The sequence below is a fragment of the Apaloderma vittatum genome, unplaced genomic scaffold, assembly GCF_000703405.1.
Source record: "Apaloderma vittatum isolate BGI_N311 unplaced genomic scaffold, ASM70340v1 scaffold9513, whole genome shotgun sequence".
Lineage (NCBI taxonomy): Eukaryota > Metazoa > Chordata > Aves > Trogoniformes > Trogonidae > Apaloderma > Apaloderma vittatum.
The window spans coordinates 66,017-73,162 of record NW_009706437.1 but is presented as its reverse complement, the minus strand read 5'-3'; positions in this window follow the sequence as shown (position 1 = coordinate 73,162).

Below are 7,146 nucleotides of genomic sequence, written 5' to 3'. Positions count from 1 at the left end.
CTCCCGGGTGGTGAATGCTGCTGCCGCCTCTCAGACGTGTTTTTTCACCCTTGTAGCGGCCGAAGCTTTGATGGACGGCGAAGGTCCTGTTTGTCTCTGGAGACTCTCCGTTTTTAAGTCGGAGTCAGCTCTTAAAATCATACTGTATTTATCTTGAGTTTCTAGGAAAAATAACCACGCCAAGCGTGCGTTGGGGCCTTTGAGGTAACGATCTGTTTGTGTTTTGGCAAAGGTGCTAGTTAAATACAGTTAGTGACCCAAGAAAATCACTTCTCGAGCCAAGAATTAAAAGGCCATAAGGCGACAGCTTTCCCTTCTGTCCTGCCTGCTGCACCCGGCTCCACAGTCATGGCTACCGCTATCATCCAGAGGTCCGATCTTGTGCCTGCCACCACCTTTAGCTCAGATCGTTATAAGAAAAAATAGAAGTTTATGTTATGTCTATTAATTTGCTTATTTTAATTATTCTTACTTGCCTAGCCTTCTTTGGTTAGAAAATAAAATAGCCAAGGTGTTTGGTTTTCCCTGAGGCCCTGAATTTGGAGCAGGCAAACTGACGTTAATGCTGTTGCTCTCTTATCAGGTTTCCAAATGCACACTTCAGCCCCACTTTAAGTTTTCTAAGAACGTAGTTACGCTTTTTTGTGCAGCGCTCTGTTGCCAATACAGTTTTGCAAGTTTTGGGAGGCCTGGTGTCCTTTGAATAGCATTGCCACTGTCAGTGCACATAACCTATTCTACTTCTGTAAATACCAGAGCAGAATCTCTGTGTGTGTACATATTAACACCTATGTATCAAACTGCCTTTCAGTGGAGTGGGAGTAGGAGAGAGATACAGGCCATTTATCTTTTCCTCTGCATGCACTATGTCACCACATTGTTCCTGAAGTCTTCTCATAGAGTCTTCTGAATTTTTGTCGCTTTTGATTTGAATATTCTTATTTTTCTAAGCTGAAAAACGCATTTGGTAAGATTCTAAGGTCTCCCTATTCTCTAGAAAGCTATTAAGTACTGTCTTGGGTTTTGTCAAATATTGCAGTGTGCAACTCTTTTTCCTTCCATGAAGGACTCCAAAGAAATGCCTATAAGCAGAGACTGATCAGGAGATAACTTATGGTGACTTTTAGCGTTGGTCTGTGTGGTACCTTACAATGTCAACATTTATCTTCAGGAAGGAAGGAAGAGATGCAGTTTCGTTGTTTTGGTTTCTTTTTTGTTTGTTTGTTTTGTCAGGACATGACAACACTTGGATTACTTGATTCCATTTCATTAGTGGAAAACATATTGTCTTTGTTACTGTGTACTTCTTCATGGAAGGAAAGTTATTCTTCATACATTTAAAATATTAATGAAAATTAGTGTCACAGTTAGGATAGATGAGGCACTACCATGAAGTACTTACCATTTGGCTTTTATCCCGATGAGAAGTTTCTCGGGTTTGTTCTGATCATGTTTTGTTGCTGCTGGGGTTCTTTTTGGTTTGGTTTAGTCAAGTTTTCTTTCCACCTCTTTTTGTGGTGTCCATGGAGAAGAGAGTTTCTTTTCATGGCCGAAATAGAAAATCCACCCTAAAAAATTCTCTTAAAACACAAATTTTTGACCCATCCAGTAGGAAATTATTCTCTAATTACATGACTGTTTTCCTCCAAATAATATTAATAATAATAAAGGGTAGTTATTATTGAGTTGGATTTGGTTACTCTTCTAGTTGTATCAAATCTAGGCAATTTCTTGGAGAATTTGTAGGCAGCCCCATGAAACTGCTCGTTGAGCATACTAGCACAGTAGCTTGCCCAATGATTTTGACTATCTAGAGGGAATATGCCAAAGATGCAGCTAGTATGTGGAGCATGTCATCAGTTAATCATGGTTAGTGTGGGTTGTGCTGATAGTCTGAAGCACTCGATAGTGGCAAAATGAAAGGTTAAACAAAGCAAAGATTTAGAAAGTGCCATCTGTCTTCCATCATGGGGGAGGAGGTGTGCCTAAGTGCTAGAAGATGCAGAACAGGAAATCATTGACATTTCACTGGAATATTAATTATGCACTGCAGTTTTGCTTTGCATAGATGTGAATAATAGCTGAACTGAAAATGCTAAATCTGAAAGATTCTTGATCAATAATGTCTATATGACATTGAAGAAATATCTACTGGTGAGCTAATACCATTAATTCACAGCAAGAAAATATATTGGTGTATTTCTTAAAAATGCACATCTTAAGACAGCTAACATATTAAAATAAGCCCCGTGTGTTTTTGTGCCTCAGGGTTCAGTGCAGTTAGAGTAAATGCATGATGTACAGAAAATTGTGTTCATTCAGAGGGACTTCTGTCTAGCAGGATAACCTTGTTATAACAGTACCTTAGATCCTTCTAGAGCACTGAATGTTGTTTTATTTATTTACACATCATCCTTGCTACTCTTGCAATTTACTTCTCTTGCTGTCCTTTTCAATGGTAAGGATGAGGTACTGGAAAGAAGGTCAAGAGACTTACCCTGTTCTGTTTCTGAAGACATTCAGCGATAAGCGTCTGTTGATTAATGTTACCTATTGACCTCTGCCAGCAGCATTTCTTCCTCTTTGTGTTCAACTGTATTCATACCCCTGTGACTTGGGTATCATCTGTGTGTTCCTATAAGAGAGCTGAATCTATCTGTTGTTCTGTTTCATCTCATTGTATGTGAAGCAGAAATTGTTTTGGGCGATTCAGCCCATTTTGGCAAATGCAGACTGGCTCATGGTGGAAAATGTAAGATAAAACAGTGGTGTGCGGCTTTGACCTGCAGTGGGAACTTTTAGAAGGGGAAAGCCTTTAGCTTTTTTTGCTGTTCCTCTGGCAGAATGCACTTGCTCTTTTCCATCGCAGTGCACCATCTACCCTCCACATCTGATATGTGGGATTATAGAACAAGAAAAGCAGCAGTGCAGAGCAGTTTAAGAAAACTGTGTCATGCCTGGGCTGGTGTGTGAGTCAGTGACAAATGAAAGAGAGGAAGGCTTAACAGTCTCTGCTCTGAGCGCTGTCTGTCAGGGAGTATCTTGTTTAGCTCTGTGGTTATGTTTGGAAGGGTTCATTTCCAGTTTGAGCTTGGCAGTAGTTTTTAAACAGTGGCTGATTTTGTTTGGGGGGTGGTGGTAGTGGTAAAAACTATTCCAGAGCCTTATTTAATCTTCTTGTTTTCTTGTCTCTTTGCCTTTTCACTGCAGAGGTTAAAGCCTAAAGGAGGGAGGACAATGAGCATTTCTGTGTCTTTCAGCTCTCAATATATATCGACGCTTTAATCGAGTAGCAGTTGAATGATGTGAGCTGAAATAGAGAAACTTTACTTATAGGAGAAACAATTTTTTCTTTTTTTTTTCTGGGTACCTTACTAATGGCTTCCTGATTCTTTTTCCTTGTTTTTGAAATTGACAAACAACATTGCCTGGGTATTGTTCTCATTTAAAATACTATGCCCTACAGCCATTTGAGGTCTGGTTATAACGTGTCATAAGTTCAGATTGAACTTAAATTTATTTTGAAAATAATTTAAAATGTGCTAAAAAAATAAGATTTCAAAAATGACCTACTTAAGCTATGATTCAGTACTCAAATGGCACAGTCTTCTGAGCAGCATGTAGTAATATGAATACATGGTAGAGCAACTAACTTATTGCCTGTGTTAATGTATAACTGAATAAAGTTTGCTTGACTTACCATTCCATCAATACTATCAAGTTTGCCCGTAATGAAATTGTAAGGAAAACAAAGAAGTGAATGTCAGCAACCCAAATAAAGGAACTCTGACGTCAGTACCTTAACTGCTTTGCCTGTGTGTGACTGGTAGAGTTCTTTAAGAAGTTCACAAATCTGTAATTTTTTTTTTTTTTACTGGAAGTCATTCCAAGTCTTCCACATGGCTCTGAATAAATGCTACAGATGCTAAAAAGCTGGCATAAGAAAAATAATGGCAAGCTCTAAGTCAAGGTGATTAAACTTCTGTAATTTCACAGTTTACTTCACTTAGGCTTGCAGCCAGCCCCCAGATTGTACAGTCAGGTTAACAGAGACCATTATCAGCAAAACCAAGTGGATTTTGGTTCCAGTGAAAACTAAAGGCTACTTTCTTGTAATTATATCTGGAAATACAAGGTGTATTTAAGCAGTTCTTTTGTGCTTACAGAAGACTCTAAGACAGTTTTAGTGTGCAGAATGATTCCATGTATTGAAAAGTCTTTGAAGTTTAGTAAAATGCTATTCCTCCTGTCTCCTCTTTAGCAAACTTCTTTATGCAGTCTCTCTTCATTCTTGAAGCCTTCAACATTATTCTTTGGAACTAGGCCTGGGTTTTGTGTTTCACGGCCTGAAAATATAGGTACCCTTTCCAATATTCATTTCTTCTTTCAAATATGTTGGAAATGAGTCTTGCTCATCATTAAAGTATTTAGGGGTTTATTTTTAGTTTTAAAAATATAGAAGAGTAAGCAAAAGAAAAGGAGTGTATTATGTCTTCCAACATCTGCAAGATCATCTTCACTGTCCTATTATTTTGTAATACTAGACTGCCAGAGATTTCTTTAACAATACTGTATATATTTGTTATATTTTCTAAACAGTCTACCAGGAATGGCTGATATAACGGAATTCTTTGGATTCTTTTAAACAGTAGTCTAAGACTGTATGCCTTCTCCTTCTACTTATTTATTTTCCCCTCTTTTTACCTGATTTATAAGGACTCTGCTCTTTTGCTTGGCAACTCCATTATGGATTTTCTTCTTCTTTTGCCAAGAGCATGGTAGACTGGAAAGATATTCATATTGATTAAATACAACCCAAACTGAATTTGAATATCAGCCAGTGAAAGGGAGAAACTTGGATTGGTCTGTAAGTACAGAACACAAATCTGACCATAAATCACTGCCTATGGTTTGCTTCATAATTGTTCTTCCTCTTAAATGTAACATCTGTCTTCTACTAGTTGCTCTTGTTAGCAAGTGCTTGTCTTGCTGACATTTTCTTAGTCTTGCTGGTTTTAAGTTCACATGTTTTTCGTCTAATGCACATATAGAAATAAAAATCCTGTAATCAAATCAAACTAGACAGAAATTGAACTTTTAGATATGTTTGTAAGTGAAGTGTTTTCCATTGCTGTAGATGATGTTTCTGGAAGCAACTGCCATTAAGAAAAGGTGGAAACCGCTATTTGTATTGAGATACAGATACTTTCATTGTATTATTTTCATTTCCAAATCAACATTAAGTAACACTTGTGTGAATGTTTCTTGTTCCTGCTTATCCAATTACTGTATAAAATACCATTTGACTTTGGATTACAACAGATAAGCTATGCCTTTTTTTCCGAATTAGTGTTGAACCATTCATGCTTCAGTGGCTTTCAAAAAGTCATCTCAATGGAGATTTTTTAAATTTCATTGCTTTTAAGTAGTGTGGTATTGTTTCATCCAATGCTTTTCTCATTCATTTCAAAGTAAGACTGTATTCTGATGTGAAGGTGGGAAAGAGCAATGTAATACCTGACTGGAATTCCTTTACTTTTCCTCCTTGAAAATAACCTAAACAATGCTGCAAGAGTTATCTCCTTCCAGGTAGTAGTTGACAGCATGGCTGTTTTGAAAACAACTGAAAGCTATTTCTGTGTTTGAACTTTGAAGAGCCCTTTAGACTTAACTAGACTGTCTATTTCTTCTTAGTTATGTTCCATGGTTTATTAGAGTTGAAAGAACAGGGTATTTCATACCGTTTATGTATTGGGAAAGGTTGTTACTTATAGGTGCTGTTGCTTATGGGGCTAAAATCTATTACTGGATTTAAGGCCAGGAAAGGTTCTTTCGCTGGAACGTGATGGAAGGAGGCAGTAGTAGGGAAACTAATATAATACAAGGAAATACCTTTCAGTGTTTGTTAGGGCTGTATTGCATGGTAAAACTTGGAAAAGTCTCAAGCGAGGGATTGTTTGATTAAAATCAATTCCAATATGAAAAAATCTAGGTTATTAGATACAAGTATATTTTTAAAGCAACCAAATAAAAAAAAAACAATAGTCAAACAAAAACCTTCCCATTTAATTCTTCCTTAGAGCACCCACTTGTAGGCAAAAAAGTCATATTGATATTTGTGGTAGATACTCTGACCTTTTAGTTATTTGTTATAAGTCTTGTAGATTGAATCTGTTGCTTTAGAGGAAATCTTTAAGCTGTCAACCAGGTTTTGCTTTGGAATAAATGTCTTAGAATTTTAAATATTACCCCTTCAAAAGTGAGCCTATTCACAGACTTTTTATGCAGGTTTTCCTGCTAGTATCCATTTTTAAATTCTGTATTCTCAAGTCATTTGCTTCTTTTGTCAGTACACGGATCTGTATCTTTCCATTTCACATGTGTTCAAAAGAACCACCATTCTAATTGGTTGTGCTACTGTATTTGAAATTCTAGGAAGGGTTAGCTACAGAGAAGCATATATATTCTGGAGTATTTGTTGATTTTGTTTGGTGCTGATTTTGTTTGGTTTTGGTTTTGTTGCTCCTGTGCCTGGAAAAATAACATTGCAGCATTTGAAAGATCACTTATTCTGTAAGCTTTACTTTCCAGCAGGTTGAGGGAGGTGATCTTTCCCTTCTGCTCAGCACTGGTGAGACCTCCTCTGGAGTAGTGAATCCAGTTCCAGGCTCCCCAGCATAAGAGAGAGACAGGGACATATTGGAGCCAGTGATAGGCTCCAAAGATGGTTAAGGTTCTGGAGCATCTCACATATGAGGAAAGGCTGCGAGAGCTGGGTCTTTTCAGCATGGAGAAGGCTTAGAGGAGATCTTGTTAATGTATATAAATACCTGAAAGGATGACGCAAAGATGGCAGAGCCAGGCTCTTCTTGGTGGTGCCCAGAGACAGGACCCAGGGCGATGGGCACCAGCTGAAACACAGCAGGATCCCTCTGAACATCAGGAAATGCTTTTTCACTGTGAGGTTGACTGAGAACTGGCCCAGGGTGCCCAGGGAGGTTGGAGAGTCTCCATCCTTGCAGGTACTCAAAAGCTGCCTAGACATGGCCCTGGGCAACTGACTGAAGGTGGCTCTTGTTGAGCAGGAGGATTGTACTAGACAACCTCCAAAAGTGTCTTCCAACCTCGACTGTTTCGTCATTCTGT